Source organism: Palaemon carinicauda, chromosome 30 (genome assembly GCF_036898095.1).
Source record: "Palaemon carinicauda isolate YSFRI2023 chromosome 30, ASM3689809v2, whole genome shotgun sequence".
Taxonomy (NCBI): Eukaryota; Metazoa; Arthropoda; class Malacostraca; order Decapoda; family Palaemonidae; genus Palaemon; species Palaemon carinicauda.
Genome location: NC_090754.1, coordinates 64204406 through 64226405, shown reverse-complemented (window position 1 = coordinate 64226405; position 22000 = coordinate 64204406). Strand labels below are relative to the sequence as shown.

General features: G+C 50.4%; 1 protein-coding gene and 1 pseudogene across 1 annotated transcript in view; both read right to left on the bottom strand.

Annotated features, from left to right (window-relative positions):
* Positions 1 to 22000, bottom strand: part of LOC137623819 (U-scoloptoxin(19)-Tl1a-like) — a 192497-nt gene that overhangs the window by 144622 nt on the left and 25875 nt on the right. The gene's annotated exons all lie outside the window — the stretch shown is intronic.
* LOC137623938 (5S ribosomal RNA) lies at positions 19596 to 19714 on the bottom strand (annotated as a pseudogene).

Genomic DNA, 22000 nt, shown 5'->3' with positions numbered 1-22000 from the left:
GCTGCATGGGCTGCGGAGAACATAGTGCTGGAACCCGGCAGCTCTACAGAACCTTCCCACTGCTGATGCGGCAGCTCACGCATGTTAGCAGATGGTGCAGCAAGAACATGCGTCTGGCAGGGTGGACTGCGCATCGGTGGTGGAGCTCTCACAGGTGGAGGGTGGGAGCAGGCAGCCGCAGTATCTGCTGAGCGCACAACCTCGCGGGTTGTAGGTTAACAGGTGCATTGTCAACCTTCCAGCATGATACTCCTGCATGAAGGAGCAAGCTGAGACTGTATAGTCTGCAGCATGGACCACTAGGGTCTATGAAAGACAACAACAAACGGAGCTACTGTCCGTTGTGACTGAGGGTCTAAAACCGCTGGTGCGGCAACAGACGGAGTTACTGCCTGTTGCGGTACCACCTTGCCTCTCTGGGAGGTGTGCAGTTGTCGTACTGCAGCAAGTCCGAACTGACCCAGTGGCTACACCTAGGCCGTTGGACTTGCGCGGAAGGGACCGACTTGCACTTAAAAGCTGCAAGATTTGGTCCATGGTTTCTGCGAGAAACCTCTTCCGCAGACGAGGAATAAATGGGCTCTCTCGTCTTTGTGTGGGTGGGGTGATCACGTCGGCAACGTGTGTAGATACACCCGAAACCACGGAGGGAAACGTCTGTTCGTTGATCAAGGCCTGTGGAACCCATAAGTCCTTCGACATTACTTCTCCCCTGGGCTTGGGAGCTTGTAAGAGGTATCGGACTAGGTGAACAACTGGCACGAACAGACGAACCCTCGAACGCAACACTGTAACACTTTGCGCATATCACTTTATCACTTTTGATTTTCTGTTTGCACTTATTTCACTGAACTCGAAACTTTAAGTGGTTTGTACCTGAAACACGCAATCCTATCCTTCATTAAAAGGTAGTAATTGCGAAAACAGTATTACAATGTAACAGAAAAACATAATGAAAGATAAAGAATTCAGTGGCTGGAAAAGAGACTAAACACTAGATCAAATAAACTACGTTTAAAATCTCTCACCGCATAAAGCCTGGGAACAAGAATAAAACTCTAGAAACGTTTTACCTTCTTCCCCTATAGCGACTAGGGAGAAGAGCAAAAAACGAGAACAACGTTACCCGCTTGAACAAAACGTTTATCCTCCTCTCTCTCTCCCTCCGTCTCTATATCTCTCTCTCTCTCTCTCTCTCTCTTGACTTAGAACCTGAGAGATGAGCCCAATTATATATATCGTTAAAACATATTATTTGTTAAAGGAAAAAAACTGAAAGGTTTCTCAAATAAAAAGTTCCTTTATTAGAATTAAAACCATTTAAGCTAAGAAAGAATGAACAAAACGCTAGAATCGGTTTACTCTTATGCAACGTGAAACCGTGAAATACTCTCTCTCTCTCTTGTAACGATAGAGCGCAAGTTGAACGTTCTGAACGTCAACAACTGCGGAGACTAAACAAAACGTTAGTTCAACTTTGAAAACAGTACGAGACTATCAAAGAAATTCTTTCAAAAACATAAAATTAAAATAGCATAAATTCTTAACAGGAAAAACGATATGACGGGCTCAATGTTAATTAACTTCGGTTCCAAGTAAGGACCGCCTACTATTAGGAAAGGTCGCATATAAACAAACATAAAAATTAATTTTTATAAGTTTATAATAAATGGAAGTTAATCGAAGAGGCCTATAAAAGGCGGAGAGATATAAAATAAATCTATAACTTTGTTAAGCAAAATTACCAAAAACCTAAACACACTTCCGTCTAAGGGAAGGGTGGGTATAAAAGAGAAAGAGAGTCTATACTCTCTTCGACACCAACACTTCCGTCTAAGGGAAGGGTCGGCCATTTAAAAGTGAAAGAGAGTCCATACTCTCTTCGTCACCATAATTAAATCAAATTAATTCCAAAAGCTTGCTAAGCTAATGATAAAGCTTCCTGAATAGCGAAGGCTAAACTCTAGAGCAAATACATCACCAAATCGTGAACAATAACTCCAGAATCAACAGCGTATCCAAGTAGGTCTAGCCGGTGGCACGACAGAGGAAAAATTGAGTTCTTGTTGACAAGAAGTACTTGAGTACCTGCTCACAGATGGCGCTGTTGTGTACACCCCCACCTGTATAGCGATCGCTGGCGTATCCCGACCGTAGATTTCTGTCGGGCAACAGAGTTGACAGCTGCATGATCATCGGGTAAGATTAATATTGAAAATGACAAATTCGTAGATAATTTGTACTTTTCCTAACTATACAAACCTTGGCTATTTATTAGGGGTTATACTTTCGGCGGAGCTACTTTCGGCGGAGCTGAAATGACGAGCCATTAAAATTTAGCGAGGGTTAACTACCCACACCGCTAGTTAGCAGGGGGTAAGGGGGTAGCTTGCTACCACTCCCTCTCACACCCCTGTGATTTAGCTTACTTTGCTTGGAGGTAGGACTTCAAGGGGGATAGGGATGGTGAGCAAGTATGTATAAATAGCAAAGGTTTGTATGGTTAGGAAAAATGCAAATTATCTACAAATTTGTCATTTGTTCCGTTACTGGAATACAAACCACACTATTTATTAGGGGTGACTCACCCATTAGGAAGGATGGACGTCCCTGCCAATCTGGCTTTTAGCTTTACCCGGGGGCTCCTTATCTAAGTATATTAGTACTCAAAAATAAGGAGTCCCTGCTCTTGCTAAAACCTTCCTATGCAATGTCCGTGGCCTACACAAGCTGTGTGTTGAGACATGCAGAGGTGTGACCTAAAGTTATTCCGAGTCTATTGTAGGAAAAAACGGATGTAATCAAGACTTTCCCAATACCACCTTGCCAGGGTATGGGGACACAACAGTATTAGCTTAATACTAGGTACACAAGGGAGCATGGTTTACCTGCAGTGGTTTGAGGTCAGCTTATGCAGAGAACCCAGGATGCTGCTTTCCCCATGAGAGGGTAGGATGAAGAAAATAATAAGAGCCAGTCAAATCTTTTCATTCACGCACACTAAAACTGGGTACCGGTGCCCTCAACCTTCTGCTACTTGTCTAATAGGGAGCTTGAGGTACTGTACACAACCAGCTGTTGTGCAGCCACCATGGGATCGATAGAGATCGTATTAAGTTCCTGTGGGTCACGTCTTAAAGGAGAAAGGTTGAAAAAGGTTGTGAAAGTCACCTGAAGCATTCACATCCTTTCTTGTAAAACCTGCGTCACAGAGTAACCTGCTTAGAACAGCCAGGGGCATAGCTATGCCCTTGACATCGTGAGTCAAGTCATGTTGAGATGATGTTTTGGTGATCCTCCTTTTTTCTCTCCCAGTGCTGATGACAAGAGAAGGGACACAGTTGGTCTGTTGCCATTCTCTTAAGGTAGAGTCTCATACCTTAACCTGGGTACAGTAACAGAGGATCTGGATCGTCCGTTACCAAGTGGAGACTTGTGTAGGATCCGTCACCTCTGGAGACTGTGTCTGGCGACATACTTGGGAACGAAACTGAACATTGCCTTTTGCCCTTCTCATTAATGGGCGATGTTAAAAGAGAGACCATGAAGTTCCTTGACTAGTATGGCTGCTGTCAGAGTGTGTAGGAACACTCTCTTCTTAAACCAGGTAAAAATTTGTTGCCTTCCAAGAGGAAGGTCTCAATTCCGACTGGAGAAAGGCAAGTTGTAAGTCTGTATGAGTTAGGAAAGGTCTAGCGATGAGAAGATGTTCCTTCCTTTCAGTTTGAAGGTGAAGGATCAAGGTTGAGTGATTGTCTTTACCTGTTGAAACTGAAAAGGGGGTCTTTTCCTCTTGCATATACACAAGGATTCCGCTACTGCTGGAATAGAGGTATCGAGTGGGAAGAGACACTTTCCCATGACACCAACCACACAAGACGTTATACTGCCTGGTAGAGACTGATGCTGAGGAATTCCTCAGATATCTAGATAACCTTTTCGCAACTTATTGCAAAAAGCCTCTGTGGGAGAGGAGGTACTGGGTATTCTCCAGGCGTACAACCATAGCAAAGCTGTAGCTTGTGGTAGCTGTCGAAGTGGGTTGTCTGTGATGTGGAGAGGGTTCTCTTGGAGACTCTACCAGGAGCTGCAGAAGGTTTGGAAACCGTTCTGCGTAATGCTTAGAACGGCCAGGGGCATAGCTATGCCCTTGACATCATGAGTCGTCATGTTGAGATGATGTTTTGGTGAACCTCCTTTAGTCTCTCCCAGTGCTGATGACAAGAGAAGGGACCCGGGTGGGCTGTTGCCGTTCTCTTAAGGTAGAGTCTCATACCTTACCCTGGATACAGTAACAGATGATCTGGATCATCCGTTACCAAGTGAAGACTTGTGTAGGATCCGTCACCTCTGGAGACTGTGTCTGGCGACATACTTGGGAACTAAACTGAACATTGCCTTTTGCCCTTCTCATTAATGGGCGATGTTAAAAGAGAGACCATGAAGTTCCTTGACTCGTATGGCTGCTGTCAGAGTGTGTAGGAACACTCTCTTCTTAAACCAGGTAAAAATTTGTTGCCTTCCGAGAGGAAGGTCTCAATTCCGACTGGAGAAAGGCAAGTTGTAAGTCTGTATGAGTTAGATAAGGTCTAGCGATGAGAAGATGTTCCTTCCTTTCAGTTTGAAGGTGAAGGATCAAGGTTGAGTTATCGTCTTTACCTGTTGAAACTGAAAAGGGGGTCTTTTCCTCTTGCATATACACGAGGATTCCGCTACTGCTGGAATAGAGGTATCCAGTGGAGAGAGACACTTTCCCATGACACCAAACACACAAGACATTATACTGCCTGGTAGACTGATGCTGAGGAATTCCTCAGATATCTAGATAACCTTTTCGCAACTTATTGCAAAAAGCCTCTGTGGGAGAGGAGGTACTGGGAATTCTCCAGGCGTACAATCATAGCAAAGCTGTAGCTTGTGGTAGCTGTCGAAGTGGGTTGTCTGTGATGTGAAGAGGGTCCTCTTGGAGAGACTACCAGGAGCTGCAGAAGGTTTGGAAACCGTTCTGCGTAATGCTTAGAACGGCCAGGAGCATAGCTATGCCCTTGACATCGTGAGTCGTCATGTTGAGATGATGTTTTGGTGATCCTCCTTTAGTCTCTCCCAGTGCTGATGACAAGAGAAGGGACCCGGGTGGGCTGTTGCCGTTCTCTTAAGGTAGAGTCTCATACCTTACCCTGGGTACAGTAACAGATGATCTGGATCGTCCGTTACCAAGTGGAGACTTGTGTAGGATCCGTCACCTCTGGAGATTGTGTCTGGCGACATACTTCGGAGCGAAACTGAACATTGCCTTTTGCCCTTCTCATTAATGGGCGATGTCAAAAGAGAGACCATGAAGTTCCTTGACTAGTATGGCTGCTGTCAAAGTGTGTAGGAACACTCTCTTCTTAAACCAGGTAAAAATTTGTTGCCTTCCGAGAGGAAGGTCTCAATTCCGACTGGAGAAAGGCAAGTTGTAAGTCTGTATGAGTTAGGAAAGGTCTAGCGATGAGAAGATGTTCCTTCCTTTCAGTTTGAAGGTGAAGGATCAAGGTTGAGTGATCGTCTTTACCTGTTGAAACTGAAAAGGGGGTCTTTTCCTCTTGCATATACACGAGGATTCTGCTACTGCTGGAATAGAGGTATCGAGTGGAGAGAGACACTTTCCCATGATACCAAACACACAAGACATTATACTGCCTGGTAGACTGATGCTGAGGAATTCCTCAGATATCTAGATAACCTTTTCGCAACTTATTGCAAAAAGCCTCTGTGGGAGAGGAGGTACTGGGAATTCTCCAGGCGTACAATCATAGCAAAGCTGTAGCTTGTGGTAGCTGTCGAAGTGGGTTGTCTGTGATGTGAAGAGGGTCCTCTTGGAGAGACTACCAGGAGCTGCAGAAGGTTTGGAAACCGTTCTGCGTAATGCTTAGAACGGCCAGGAGCATAGCTATGCCCTTGACATCGTGAGTCGTCATGTTGAGATGATGTTTTGGTGATCCTCCTTTAGTCTCTCCCAGTGCTGATGACAAGAGAAGGGACCCGGGTGGGCTGTTGCCGTTCTCTTAAGGTAGAGTCTCATACCTTACCCTGGGTACAGTAACAGATGATCTGGATCGTCCGTTACCAAGTGGAGACTTGTGTAGGATCCGTCACCTCTGGAGATTGTGTCTGGCGACATACTTTGGAGCGAAACTGAACATTGCCTTTTGCCCTTCTCATTAATGGGCGATGTCAAAAGAGAGACCATGAAGTTCCTTGACTAGTATGGCTGCTGTCAGTGTGTAGGAACACTGTCTTCTTAAACCAGGTAAAAATTTGTTGCCTTCCGAGAGGAAGGTCTCAATTCCGACTGGAGAAAGGCAAGTTGTAATTCTCTATTAGTTAGGAAAGGTCTAGCGATGAGAAGATGTTCCTTCCTTTCAGTTTGAAGGTGAAGGATCAAGGTTGAGTGATTGTCTTTATCTGTTGAAACTGAAAAGGGGGTCTTTTCCTCTTGCATATACACGAGGATTCTGCTACTGCTGGAATAGAGGTATCGAGTGGAGAGACACTCTTTCCCATGACACCAACCACACAAGACGTTATACTGCCTGGTAGACTGATGCTGATTGGTGTTTTGCCCTCATCTCCAACCCGCAGCATCTAGGTTCTCGCGGGCCCGGGTCGTCCACTTTCTCTTACGGCGTATCGCTGAGTAGACGTTCTTAAGGTTGTGAAGTTTAATCTGTGCAGTGTGCGACTGTTTTAAGTTGAACTTTTTGTTAAATCCTACTGTACAATGCCTCCCAAGCGTTCTGCTTCTACTAAGGCTGGTAGTGAGCCTAAACGCCACCGAAGGATGATGACGATTGCCGAGAAGGTTACGCTTCTCGATATGTTAAAAGACGGTAGAAATTACGCGGCCGCAGCGCGCCATTTTGGAATCAACGAATCTACTGTTCGCTATATCAAGAAGGACGAGGCGAACATTAGAAAGACGGCTGCAATCACCTTTAGCAGATCAGCGAAGCGAGTCGTTACAACGCGTAATAAAACGATCGTACACATGGAAGGTGCTTTAGCTGTGTGGATTGCCGACTGCCGGAAGAAGAACATAGCCTTGGATACGAACACCATCCGAACAAAGGCTTTGAGCTTGTATGAGAATTTTGCTGCAAAGGAACCTTAAGATGACGACGGCAACCATGCTGAAGATGATGATGATGCAGATGATCCTCAACCAGGGACATCCACTGATTCCCAGCCTCAGAAACAACGTTTTTCCGCCAGCAAAGGATGGTTCACGAAGTTTCAGAAACGCTTCGCCCTGAAAAGCGTTTCCCTGCATGGCGAGGCTGCTTCGGCTGACACTGCCGCTGCTGAAACTTACGTGAACCAGACGTTCAAGAATATTATCGCCGAAGGTGGATACAAGCCGGAACAAGTCTTTAATATGGATGAGACCGGCTTGTTTTGGAAGAGAATGCCGTCGCGAACTTTCCTGTTCAAAGAGGAAGCCAAACCCTCTGGCTTTAAAGCATTCAAGGATCGCGTTACCCTTGTGATGTGTGGCAATGCTGCTGAATTTTTGCTAAAGCCGGGGCTTATTTATAAGTCGAAAAATCCTCGCGCTTTGAAAAATAAAAACAAGAATCTCCTTCCCGTGTACTGGATGCATAATCCAAAAGCATGGATTACGAAGATGCTGACCTCCAACTGGTTCCACCAGTGTTTCATCCCACAAGTCAGTGAATATCTCGTAGAGAAGGGCTTGCCATTCTAGATCCTTCTCCTTATGGATAACGCTGGTGGACACGCAACTGACCTGTCGCGTGAGGGCGTTCAGGTTGAGTTCCTGCCACCCAACACCACGTCATTAATTCAAGGCCCTCTACACGAAGAATACCTTGGCGGACCTCGCTGCATGTGTGGATGCTGCCCAAGAGGATGAGGATGAAGATTTCAACTTGAAGGCGTACTGGCGGCAGTACACCATAGCCACGTGCCTGAAGAATATTCAGAAGGCACTTCAAGAGATGAAACCTGCAACCGTGAATGCGAGCTGGAAGAAGTTGTGGCCCGAGATTGTTTACGACGATGAGGGATTTACACCTGCTGAAATCCAACACTCTGCAGAACGCAAATCTGTGCAGTTGGCTGCCATAATTAGAGGTGACGGGTTTGGCGACATGACGACTGAAGACGTCGACGAGTTGTTGGACTGCCATTCCTAGCCGCTAACTGACGCAGACCTCGAAGACCTGACGAAATCGGCAAGCGATGAAGAGAGTGAAACCCAGGAAGAGACCCAAGAAAATGTCGAAGAAACGGGCTTAACACTAGAACGGCTTGCCAAGGTCTGCAACCATATAAAGGAGGTGAAATAAATGTTGCAAGAGTGGGACGAGGATATGGTTCGGTTGATGCAATTCTGCAACAAGGTTGATGACATCATGACTCCCTACAAGATGCTCTTAGATCGAAAAAAGAAGCAGCGGCAACAACTTCCAATCACAATGTTCTTCCAGCCTCGCAAAAAAGAGCCAGTTCCTCCTGCTACTACGCCTTCGGAAGAAATTGAAGAAGTTGAAGAAGTGTCCCAGGAAAAGACACCTCCGTCTGAAGAGACGTAAAATACTACCTGGCTGCACAGTAGAACACATCATCAGCTTCATCATCATCATTTCTACTGTGCAGCAAATTCATCGCATTCATCATTCAAGTTTTTCTTGAACTTCTTTCGTGGTGATTACAGTAACAATCTTTATTTTTTACTTTAATATTCTAACATTCTAATATTTGTGCCTGTTTTATAGTTTAGTACTGTATGCATTAAGTTAAAGGGAAGGTTTTAAAAGTCTACATGTTGTAACCTATCATATTTTTTTTGTTTAAAATTTACATTTGTACGTACGTAAAACAATCTCTCTCTCTCTCTCTCTCTCTCTCTCTCTCTCTCTCTCTCTCTCTCTCTCTCTCTCTCTCTCTCTCTCTCTCTCTCTCTCGTAAATTGTTTTCCTGCTTTGCTACGTACAGTATGTACTGTATGATTTTATATAGATACGGCAAATTATATTTGTACTAATAACATGTTTTGTAAATGCTTTTACTGTAAATATCATTATTTATCACTTTCATCATGCACGTTAAATGCCTTCTTTGTTCTGAGCGTGGTTGTTTACTGAGCGTACAGTACTTTATGACGCCGTCGTTTCAGGCGGCGTCATAAAGAAAAACATTTCATTTGGAAGTCCTAAGAAAAATTAAGTAAAACATTGGTAATAAAAAAATCAACATACTGTATAATCAATATAATCGATGCAAAAACTAACCTATACATATATGTGACACTAAATGAGTTGTTTCTTCATTATGATCAGAGATGAACGTAAACAAAACATTGGTTGCCATTTTTTATCGTGCTTTTTAGGTGTTTAGGAAACGCATGATATAAAATCGCCTTTAATATTTGTGCCTGTTTTAGTTTAGGGTGCTGTAGTACATGCATTAAGTGTTCTGTACATTAAAGGGTAGTTTGTTAACAGTACTACGTACAAGGGAAGGTTTTAAAAGTCCGAATATACATGTTAAATAAATAGGTAAATATGATGTCACTATTTCGCGGATTTTCACCTATCGCGGCCGGGTCTGGAACCTATCTACCGCGATAAACGAGGGTTCACTGTACTGCCGGAGGCTTGTAGGGCCTTGATGTCAGGGCTCTATGGATGAGGGAATCCTGATTGGACTGCCTCCACCTCTCGGCAGTACGCTCCACGTCCTTAGGCTCGAACAGACTCTTGCTGAGGACAGAAGAATGTCTAAGCCTACTAGCCTCGGCGCTGGGGACCTTCCGATGAAACCTCTCTGCCACTGCGTCCCGACGCTTGAGGATCGTGTTGGCTCACAAGCTGGTGTCTTGGTGGGACAGGAACTCGATGGTCCGAGTGCCCGAGAGGAGGAAGGTCTCCAGAGCTTTCCTGGTGCTTTCCTTGGACAGATCCTCGGACCGCACCAGAATGCCCAGAGAACCCAGCCAGAAGTCTAGCCATGAAGCAGCCTGCATGGCACACTTAATGACCTTCTCATGACTCTGGATCTCAGTGGCCGAAAAGGACATGTGCCGGTTGGAGTCTCTCTCAAGAGAGACTCCCCCAGAGAGGGCTTCCACGGAATGGTGCAGGGGAAGACTCAAAGAAGGCTCCTCAAGGATCTCAAAATATCTCCTCTGACGGACTCGAGGAGGAGGGAGGAGCTTATACCCGGCACTCGACCTGCTTGAGGAGGCACGAGCCGCAAGCTGTCCTTCGATCTTCTCTCTGGCACTCTTCATCCCCCGAGACCAGGGCAAAGCTGCACTGGCCCTGGAGGGCCTATGAGAGCCAAAGATACCATCCAGGACTGTGTCCTGCCCATCACGAGGAGGGACCTCAGGATCTGGGATCCCGTTGAGACTTCTCATGAGAGACAGAACTTGCCAGAATGCATGTTCTGATTCTTGGCACTCGCCTCCTGATGGACTCGCAGCGAAGTCTCCTGACCCCAAGGGTTCTTCCTGGGGGGACGCGTGAATATCCTCGACCGGCCTAGGCTGCTCCTGTCTGATCCTGGCCGATGATTTAGGAATAGTCTTAGTCCTTAGATTCCCTCCTGGGAGGGATACAGGACTCCAAAAGCGAAGGTGGTAGGTCCTTCTCCACCTCAAGACGAGGGGACCTCTCAGGAGGAGGCCGAACTTCCTACATTGGTGCGAAGGGGAGGACATCCTTTCCGACCGACTCCCCTGAGGAAGGGTATTCCTCCTCTGCAGGGGAAGGCGAAAAGGTCTGAGGAGGAGTAGGAACCTTGCCTAAGGATCTGCGAGTAGATAGCCTAGGTCTCGGGGGGGGGGGGAGAGAGAGAGAGAGAGAGAGAGAGAGAGAGAGAGAGAGAGAGAGAGAGAGAGAGAGAGAGAGACAAGGAAGAATCCGCCTGGCGGCGGTCACGTTGGGTCTCGTGAATCGGGCCCTGCACAGGGTCGCGCGCGTTAGCGTAACGCGAGGCTGGAATATCGCTAGCGCAACCCCAGCGCGCGCACACCCGCGCGGGCGGGAGATGCTGGAAAATCGCGCGCGCACCCGCATGGGCGGGGGAGGCCGCAAAGCGATGGCGCGCAGATGAATCAATGGCGCGAGAGTGTGATGGTGAAGGAGTCAGTGTACGACGATCAGGAACCGCCCGAACGCGCGGGTATGCAGAGGCCTGGTGGGAACCGGAAGGGCGCAATATGACAGGGGCGCCTGTGCGCGTGTCTGGGAGAACTCGCCGCGAAGGCGATGGAACTATAGCAGAATCCCGAGAGACCTGTGGGCGACGGTCGGGAGGGACCGCCCTATTCACTTGCGAGTTTGTTAACTGCGCTGGCGAATGTCGGCGCGCATAGCGCGCATCCAGAACAGGCTGTTTCGGCAGCAGACTCGCGCGATTCCAGAGGAGGCTGTGAGCGCCTGTGCGCTAACTTAGCCAACCCCGGAGCTAAGTGTTGAGTCAGCGCGCCACGCGATCGCGTTGGAGAACGCGCGAAAGCTGGATCAATATCGGCGCGTGAAAGCGCATCGCGAACCTCTTTAACAGCGCGCAATGGAGCGCGCGTCGCGCATGGGATCGCGCGTAAACGCGCGACGCGATCTTCCCCCGTCGGGAGCGGCGAGTACGAAGGAACCTGTGGGCGCCTGTGTGCCGACTCTAGAACCTTGTGGACTGCGCGAAGAGTGACAGGAACCGGGGGCGATCGCGCGTCGCGCTTTCCGCCTATAGGGTACGACGAGTCCACGAGAACCTGTGGGCGCCTATGCGCCAACTCCGGAACTTGTTGGACCGCGCGCGGTGGTGATACAGGAACGGGGTGAACGCGCGCCGCGTTTTTCCCCCAAAGGGTGCCGCGAGTCCGTAGGAACCTGTGGGTGCCTGTGCGCCGACTCAGGCACCTTTGGAATCGCGCGCGATGTAACAGGAACTGGGGGGTGTGGAGGTGCTGGCAAAGGTGGGCGCGCGGGCGCCTTTGAGCGCTTGCGCGCTGCATCAGGAACAGTTGATGATGGGCGTGGGCGTGCAGGGGAACCCTGGCGCGTAACAGGATCAGAGGCGCGAACGCCTACAGGAGAGCGCCGAAGCGCTTTGTCAGCAACAACAGGAACAACAGCAACGGGCGCAGGCAGAGCCTTACGCTTAGAGACGAGAGGCGCAGTTTTGCGCTCAAGTTCCTGAGACCCTGAAGGGCCAGGAGACTGCGCAATGGCAGACTCAGGGGGCGCGTAAAGCGCATCAGCAGCCTTCGAAGTAGATGGTTGAGGAGACCCTTGTCCCGACGGAAGACCATCCTCTAAAGGGGAACGCGAACGATCCCCGGAGAGGTCTAGGGTGGTAGCTGGCAGGACAGGAGAGCGGCGAGTCGTCTCCTCCGCAGAGGATTGTGGGGACGAGGAGCCAAAGAGGCGCCTCCTAACCCCCTTAAAGGGAGAAGGAAGACCTCTACGGCGAAGGGGAGGGCGAGCCTTCCGCCTTATACGCCCACAAGGGGCCGTGGGATCAGCAAGCTGACCATCGAAGGGCCTCCAAAGAGGCGTCTCTACCAGAGAACTCCCTCAAGAGGGAATCTCAGTGGAAGGAGAGACCGTAGGACTCCACTCTTCCCTCGAAGTGTGTCCGGAGGGAGAGACAGAGCCTTCAGCTACCTCAGTCACAACAGGTGTTTGGACAGATCCATGGGATGTTTCCGAAACAACTACGTCAACTACAGACAGAGGATCTATTTCCGCTGTAGTTGACGATTGTTCGGCGGCCGCACCCCGTTTGACCATGTCAAACAAGGCTGCCTTGGAGGGCGAACCCTGTAGCCCCAAGGAAGCCCATAACTACCTCCTCCGTTCGCCGGCCCCTCGGAAGAGGCCGCCCGAGCGGGAGCTTCGGAGGAGGAATGGGCGGCGGGAGAAGACGACCTAGGATTTTCTCGCCCCCGAGAACTTTCGGAAGGAGAACGATCCCGTTTAGCCTTCTTATTACGTCGCCGGGCCAACCTCTCCCGCTGGGAGGAAGACCACTCCCTACACTCAATACACAAATTAGCACTATCACACAGTTGGCCCCTACACTGCGGGCATAAGGAGTGTGGATCCGTCTCCACGGCCGACATAAAGGTTCCACAAGGGCGGCCGGAAAGACCGGGGCAAGTGTGCATGATGATAACAGAGGCCAACTTCACACACAAACACTGTAAGAAAAAGAAAAAAAAAAAAATTATGGCAGTCAAAGAGAGCAGAGCGCTGACAGGTCTGTCGTCTCTCCGAGCCAAAAGTAAAGAGGCCGATTCACCGGTGTGTGTGAGGGTGGAGGGGTAGCAAGCCACCCCCCCCCCCCCCCGCTAACTAGCGGTGGGGTAGGAAACCCTCGTTAAAACTTTATGGCTCGTCATCGGCTGCGCCGAAGTAATTACCCCATGTAAATAGCGTGGTTTGTATTCAGTTAAGGAACAAATAATTTTTATAGTAAGAATATAAAATGGTCAGAAATAAATGAAGAACTGAATAAAGAATGGAAAAATGTATTTGTAAGTGATAATATACAGGTAAATACGGACATACTGTACAAAATACAGGAAAAAATTGTTGAAAAATATGTACCGAAAAAAAAAACAATAAACAAAAGACATGCATACCAAGAGACAGAAAGATCTTATTTCAGAAAATTAGAAAGTGGAAGAAAAATCTTGCAAAAGAAAAAAATGTGCAGAAAATGATGGAAATAAAATGACAAATTCAGAGGTAATTTGTATTTTTCCTAACCATACAAACCTTAGCTATTTACATGGGGTATTACTTTCGGTGTAGCTGAAATGACAAACCATTAGATTTTTAACGAAGGTTAATTACCCTCTCAATAATTAGCGAGGGGGTAGGGGAGGGGTAGCTAGCTACCCCTCCCCCCTCACACCCCAGTGAACTGATTCACTTCGCCTAGAGGTAGGACTTGACGGGGGACAGGGCTGGCGGGCAAATATGTGTAAATAGCTAAGGTTTATATGGTTAGGAAAAATACAAATTATCTACGAATTTGTCATTTGTTCCGTAACCGAAATACAAACCCCACTATTTACATGGGGTGACTTAAACTGTCTTTGGCTTAGCCTGGGGACTCAAAATCCGAGTGAGCAGCACTCGAGAAAAAGTGTCCCTGCACCTCGCAAATTCCTTGCTCCGCAAGGAACGTGCGGCCTACATAAGCTTGTGTGTGAAGGAAAGAAGTGTGACTCATCCTAGGAAGTTGACCCAAAGTCCTTCAGATGGAAATCTAGGTTAGGACGTTCCCAATACCACCTCGTCAGGGTATGGGGGACGCGATAGTATTATACTAATACTAGGAGCACAAGGAAGCATGGTTTACCTGCAGGGGTTTGAGGTCAGCTATGCAGAGAACCCAGGATGCTGCTTCCCCAAGAGAGGGGAGGATGAAGAAAAGAGTAAGGGTCAGACATACTTTTTCATTCATGCTGTCTAAAACTGGGTAACAATGCCCTCAACCTTCTGCTATCTGTCCATTAAGAAGCCTGAGGTTAGACCAGCTGTTGTGCAGCCACCACAGGGCCGATAGAGAACGTATCGAGGCTCCTGTGGGTCACGTCCTGCAGGTAGTGGACTGTGAAGGTCGTTTGACGCTTCCAGACCCCAGCTTGTAGCACCTGCGTCACAGAGAAGTTTCTCTTGAATGCCAGGGACGTTGCGATGCCTCTGACATCGTGTGCTCTAGGGCGACGTGACGGAGGAGGGTCTGGGTTCAGGGAATGACGGATGACCCTTCGAATCCAGGCTGAAATGGTATTCTTGGTGACCCTCCTCTTCGTCCTTCCCGTGCTCACAAACGGGGCTTGCACGCGAGGACGGACTGCAGCTGTTCTTTTAAGATAACGCCTCAGACTCCTTACTGGGCATAGTAGGAGATGGTCTGGGTCATCTGTTACAGAACGAAGACTCGAAACCCTGAAGGAGTCGAACCATGGGTACGGAACCCCAGGATTTTGAGTCTTGGCAACAAACTCAGGGACGAACCTGAACGTTACCTCTTCCCATCCCCTTGAATGGGCGATGTCGTACGAGAGACCATGAAGTTCACTGACACGCTTGGCAGAAGCTAGAGCAAGCAGGAACACCGTCTTCCATGTCAGGTGACGATCAGAAGCCTGGCGTAATGGTTCGAACGGAGGTCTCTTAAGAGCCCTGAGAACCCGAACCCCGTTCCATGGAGGTGGTCTCACTTCCGACTGAGGGCAGGTAAGTTCGTAGCTTCGTATGAGCAAGGAGAGTTCTAGCGAAGAAGAAATGTCCAATCCTTTCAGCCTGGAGGCCAGGCTTAAGGCTGAGCGATAACCTTTCACCGCCGAGACCGAAAGGCGCATTTCCTCCCGCAGATATACAAGAAACTCCGCTATTGCTGGAATAGTGGCATCGAGGGGAGAGATACCCCTCCCAAAACACCAACCACAGAAGACTCTCCACCTGCAGATGACTTTCGCAGGTGTCAAGACATCCTCTCCGCAACTTGTTGCGAAAAGCCTCTCTCTGTGAGGAGATGCTGGATAGTCTCCAGGCGTGAAGCCGAAGCAAAGCTACGGCTTTGTGGAAGATGTTACAGTGTGGTTGCTTGAGTAGCTCGTGTCGTGGGGGGAGTTCTCTCGAGAGTTCCGTCAGGAGCTGCAGAAGGTCTGGGAACCACTCTGCATGATGCCATAGCGGAGCTATGAAGGTCATCGACAGGTTGACAGATAGTCTGGTCTTGTTGAGTACCATTCTCATCAGACAGAACGGTGGGAAGGCATAGACGTCGATGTTGTCCCACTGTTGTTGGAAGGCATCTTGCCAGAGTGCCTTGGGGTCCGGGACTGGGGAGCAGTACAGCGGCGGCTTGAAATTCAAGGCTGTCGCGAATGAGTCCACTGTAGGGGAACCCCACAAAGTCAGGACTTTGTTCGCTACTAGAGGATCGAAAGACCACTCGGTACTCACTATCTGCGAAGCTCTGCTCTGACTGTCGGCGAGCACATTCCTTTTGCCCGGAATGAAGCGAGCTGATAGTGGTATCGAGCGGACTTCGGCCCATCTCAGAATCTCTACTGCAAGATGGGGTAGCTGTTGTGAAAAGGTACCACTACTGTGGTGTTGTCGCTCATTACCACCACAGAGTGACCCGCCAGGGTCTGTTGGAACTGTTGAAGGGCCAGATATACGGCCTTCATCTCTAGCAGATTGATGTGAAGGTACTTTTCTGATTCTGACCACCGGCCTGAGATCCTGTGGTTCAGAACGTGGGCCCCCCACCCTTCTTTTGACGCGTCCGAGAACAGCATCAAATCCGGGGGGAGGACGAGAAGATCCACTCCCTTTCAAAGGTTTCTGTCAGTCAACCACCAATGCAGGTCCGTCCCTTCCGCAGGCCCTATGGAGACCAGAAAGTCCGGGGAATCGTGGCCTCGATTCCACCGGGACTTGAGCCGCCATTGCAGGGATCTCATCCTGAGATGGCCGTTTGGAATTAGACAGGCCAGGGAAGACAGGTGACCAAGAAGACGTAACGAAGATTGGGCTGGAAGCTCTTCCCGTCTGAGGAAAGGTTCTGCGACCCTCCTCAGCCTTGCTATCCTGTCGTCTGATGGAAAGGCTTTGTGGAGATTGGTGTCCAATATCATGCCTAGATATACCAGTCGTTGAAATGGAAGCAGAGAAGACTTCTCGAGATTTACCATGATCCCTAGATCTTGGCAAAGTCCCAGAAGCTTGTCTCGGTGTCGAAGAAAGGTCGACTCCGAGTCTGCTAGGATCAGCCAGTCATCCAGGTAGCGAAGGAGACGGATGCCGATCCTGTGTGCCCCCGAAGATATCAGGGTGAACACTCTCATGAACACCTGCGTTGCTGTGGAGAGACCGAAACACAGCACCTTGAACTGGTAGATCTTGTTGTCTAGGCTGAATCTCAAGTACTTCCTGGAAGACGGATGAATTGGGATCTGGAAGTACGCGTCCTTTAGATCCAGTGTGCACATGAAGTATTGCGGTCTCACTGCAATTCTGACCGTCTCTGCTGTCTCCATGCTGAACGGGGTTTGTCTGACAAACTTGTTCAGGGCTGAGAGGTCGATGACTGGTCTCCAGCCTCCAGACGCCTTCTTTACAAGAAAGAGTCGACTGAAGAAGCCTGGGGAGCCGTCGACGACCTCTAGGAGAGCATCCTTCTTGAGCATGGTCTCGACTTCTGCCCCTTTGCCAATCCCATGGCATAGGAGCTCAACGACACTGGATTCGCTGTCGGGAGGAAGAGATGTCGTGAATGGGACGCGATATCCTTGGCTGATCACAGAGATCGTCCAGGAATCGGCCCCGAGTTGCTGCCACCTGAACGCGCAACTCTGCAGGCATCCCCCCACTGGTGGACACGCAGGGGGATTGCCAATCCTAGCGTTTGCGGCCTCGATCCCTCCCTCTAGAATTCTTGCCTCCCCTGGAGGACTTCCCGCCCTTCCTGTCCTTTACGGGAAAGGGCTGCTGTTTGGACACCTTTGCCTTTGCTGCCGGAGCCGGTTTCGATGTCCTAGACTGACGAGGCTGTTGTTGTTGAGGTGCTGGAGGCTTGTAAGGTCTGGATGTAAGAGCCCTTTGGAGGAGAGAATCGTGATTCGACTTCCTCCACCTCAGCTGTCCGTTCCACATCCTTGGGCTCAAACAGGCTCTTTCCAAGGATAGAAGAGTGTCTAAGCCTGCAGACATCCACGGCTGGGACCTTAGCATGGAACCTCTTGGTCACCGCATCACGATGCTTCAAGATCGAGTTTGCCCACAAGTTCGAAACTTGGTGAGCCAGAAACTCAATGGTGCGCGTGCCCAAGAGGAGAAAAGTCTCCATGGCCTTCCTGGTGCTCTCCTTGGACAAGTCCTCGGATCGGAACAGGATGCCCAGAGACCCCAGCCAGACATCCAGCCACGAAGTGGCCTACATGGCACACTTTCCGACCTTCTCCTGGCTCAAGATCTCTGTAGCCGAGAATGTCACCTGCCGGGCGGAGAGTTTCTCGAGAGAAATTCCCCTGGAGAGCTCTTCCATAGAATGGTGGAGAGGAAGAGCTAAACAAGACTCTCCTAGGAGAGATACAGGGCTCCAGTAAGGAAGTCTGAGGGCTCCTCGCTGCTCCCACACGAGACGATTCTCCTACTCGAGGTGGAGTTCCTCCCATTGGTGCTGTGATAGAATGTCCCACCTCGCTGGCCTTCGGAGGTTCGTGGGCGCGCAGCAGGAACGGGGCGCGCACATGTGTGCTGGTGCACAGGAGATCCCTGACGAGCAGGGGAGCGCTGACGTGTAGGAGAGCGCTGGCACGCAGCCGAGCGCTGGCGGGCAGGAGATCTACGGCGAGAAGATGTGGGGCGTGAAGAGTCTAAAGGATCCACAGCAGGAGAGCGCTTGCGCGCTACAGCGCGTGAGCGCGCAGGTAACACCTGGCGGTTAAGGGACTTAGTCTCAAGTGGGAGACAAGCCCTTATGGCCCGAAGGGACCGGTGCCCGTTGGAAAATGGGGTGCGTAGGCGCCCACAGCGCATCTGCGACTGCAAACGGAGAAGGAAAGCTAGCAGGTCTGGCAGGCGTCGGTGATCACGAACGATCAGCTGAGAGGTCTAGCGATGCGGCTGTAACGGTCTGCTCACGTCGAGGAGGCTCCTCTGCGGGAGACGTCGAAGGCGAAGAACCAAAGAGGCACCTCCTAATCCCCTTGTAAGGGGAAGACGCAGGCGTCGAAGTTGTCCCACCATCACCGGAATGCATCTTGCCAGAGTCTCGGGGTCTGAGACTGGGGGGGGGGGGGAAGAACAGCGGAAGCTTGAGGTTCCAAGATGTTGCGATCAGGTCCCCCAGACCAGGACTTGCTGGTTACTCAAGGCCAAAGACCCCCAGGTACACTCTCTCTACGAGGCTCTGCTCGGATAGTCGGAGAGAACATTCCTCTGTCTGGAATGAGAGAGCCGATGGTGGTATTGAGAGTATCTCAATCATCTCGGTATCTCTACTGCAAGATGTGAAGGTGTGAAAATGCGTCCCCTGCTGGTTAGAACACGCCAGAACCATGAAGTCGACACGCACGGAGCGACTCGGCAGGAGCTGTAGGATCTGTAGAGGGGCCAGACTACGGCCCCTAAGCCTGCCTGAATGATGGAGAGGTATCCTTCAGGTCCTGACCATAGGCCTGGACCGGAACATGCACCCCCCCCTCTCCCTTTGACGAGTCCAAGAACAGCATCAAGAATGTGGGGAAAGGACGAGAATATCCACTACCATCAAGAGGTTCCATAGGTCAACACCCATTGCAGGTCTAATAGTTCCGCTGGTCCCATAGGGGCCAGGAAGTCCGGTTAATCGTTGCCTGAAACCACCGGAACTTGGACCGCCCCACATGGAACTTATCCTGAGGCGACCGTTCGGACTATAGACGGGTCAATGAGGAAAGGAGACCTAGGAAACGTTCCAAGGTAGGGCTGAAAGCTCTGCTTGACTGAGAACAGGTACTGCGACTCTCCTCAACCTTGCCACAGTCAACTGAAGGGAAGGCCCGGAGGATGTGGCAACAGAATCTGGCATTCCCAGGTGGTCACCCATCCAAGTACCGACCAGAACCGACGTTGCTTACCCTCGCTGGACAGACGAGAAGCGGGGTTTCCAACGTGGTAAGGCCGATGACTCAATATCATGGCCAGATACTCCAGATGTTGAGGCAGAAGAAGAGAAGGCTCCTAGCAAAATACCATGAACCCACACTCATGGTAAGCATCCGGAAGAAGGTCGAACCCAAGCCTACCGGAGTTAACCAGCCCTCCAAAAAGCGAAGGAGGCGGAAGCCTGCACCTGAGCGGCCATGAGGAAAGCAGGGAGAGTTCTCTGGGGAAAAAACCTGCGATGCCACAGAGGGATCGCCACACTGCATCATAAGCAGGAATACCTGCAGTCTAGGTTGAATTCCACGAGCTCCCTGAAGATGGATGGAATGGAAACAAAGTACCCGTCCTTCCGATCCAGGGTTTAAGGAGTCCTTTCGCCTCGTTACCAGTCTGATCGATTCTGCTGTTCTACGCTGGCCGAAGTTTGTTCGACAAACTTGATCAGGGGTGAGAGGTCGACTACGGAACTCCCGTCTCAGATACTTCCTTACAAGAAAGGATCGACTGAAGAAGCCGGGGGTGAAGCCGTCGATGATCCTATGGAGGACCTTCGCCCAAGGTATGGATCATTCTGCCCAAACGGGCAACTCTTGCCGACGTTATGGCATAGAGGTTCAGAGACACTGAATTCGCTGACAGTGACGGCAGGCGCGATATCCTTGGCTGATCACAGAGATCGTGCGGGAATGGGCATCGGGAAGCTGTCATCAGGATGAATAACCTTAAGCATCCTCCCAGCGTGAAACCTGCAATCCTAGAGTTCGTGAACTCTGCCGCTCCCTTATAGGTGATGAACTGGTGAGCGCTGATGCGCAGGTAGGCGATGGCGCGTTGGCGAGCGATAGCGATCAGCATGCGCAGGTGAGCCATCGCGCGATGGCGAGCTAGTAGCTAGCGAACCATGTCCCTTCAGAAGCGTTGGAGAACGTTGGCGCGCAGGCAGTAACACACGCGAGCGGTCCGGAGATCGCCGAGAAACAGGTGATCGCTGACGCGTAAAACGCTGGTGAATAGGCGATACTGTACTAAAATCGCTTGTGCGCGCTGACGAGCAGGTGAACGCTGGCGAGCAGGTGAACGCTGGCGTGTAGGCGATCGTTGACGCGTGGGAGAACGTTGGAGAATAGGCGATACTAGAATCGCCTGTGCGCGCTGGCGAACAGGTGAACACTGGCGCGTAGGTGATCGCTGGCGAGCAGGAGGTCGACGCGTGTCCTGTGAAAGGACAGGTGGAGCGGAGCGTTCACGAGCAGGAACAGGAAGATCGCTGGCGCGTTAGCGAACATGTGCTTTTGACACACGCGCTGAACGATGTCGCGCAGCCACAGAGTCAGAAGACTGATGGCAAGCACGGAGCTCAGCAGCAAATGTAGGATGGATAGAGACCACAGGGCGATGCTCCTCAAATGAGCGCTGACGCTCAGAAAGCTGATGAGCAGGAGAGCGCTGGCGAGGAGGGCGAACATCAGGAGAGCGCCGACGAGCAGGAGACCGCCGACGAGCAGGAGAGCGTTGGCGAACAGGAGAGCGCTGATGAGCAGGAGAGCGCCTGTGCGGTAACACTGAGCAGTAGCAGGCCGGAAGACCGTTCCTGTCCGCCGGGAGACTGATGTCCGTCGGAAGACCATTGTCCGTCGGGAAGACCGTTGTCCGTCGGGAAGACCGTTGTCCGTCGGGAAGACCGTTGTCCGTCGGGAAGACCGTTGTCCGTCGGGAAGACCGTTGTCCGTCGGGAAGACCGTTGTCCGTCGGGAAGACCGTTGTCCGTCGGGAAGACCGTTGTCCGTCGGGAAGACCGTTGTCCGTCGGGAAGACCGTTGTCCCTCTGCATCAGGGCGGATGAAGGAGTTGTAGGCTGCAAACGTAGATTCAAAAAAGGCGCCTCTTAGCCCCCTTAGAGGGAGATGAGAGGCCCTTACGACGAGGCGGATGGTGAGCCTTACGGCGAGGGAGGCCAACAGCAACAGCAGCAGAAGAGTCCTCCGAAGAGGAGTCTCTATGAGTGTACTCTCTCGCGAACGCAAGAGAAACACTTCGTAGAAGAGACTGGTCAGCCAGTGACCTAAAAGGAGCAATCCTCCGAAGAGGGGCGCCTGCAGTTGCCCAGCCCCTTGAGCGAAACTGCAGGTTTGACCGCTCAGCACCAAGACCATAGTCGCACGAAAAAAAGGCAAGAGAAGAACCCCCCAAAAGGGCAAAAACTCAAGCCTGGACAGGAAAAAACTTCCCTCGGAAGGAAAGTTACCCACCCAAGGAGGCAAGCCTCCTGAGTTCTAAAATGAACTGGAGAGCTGTCAATCGTCACGGGA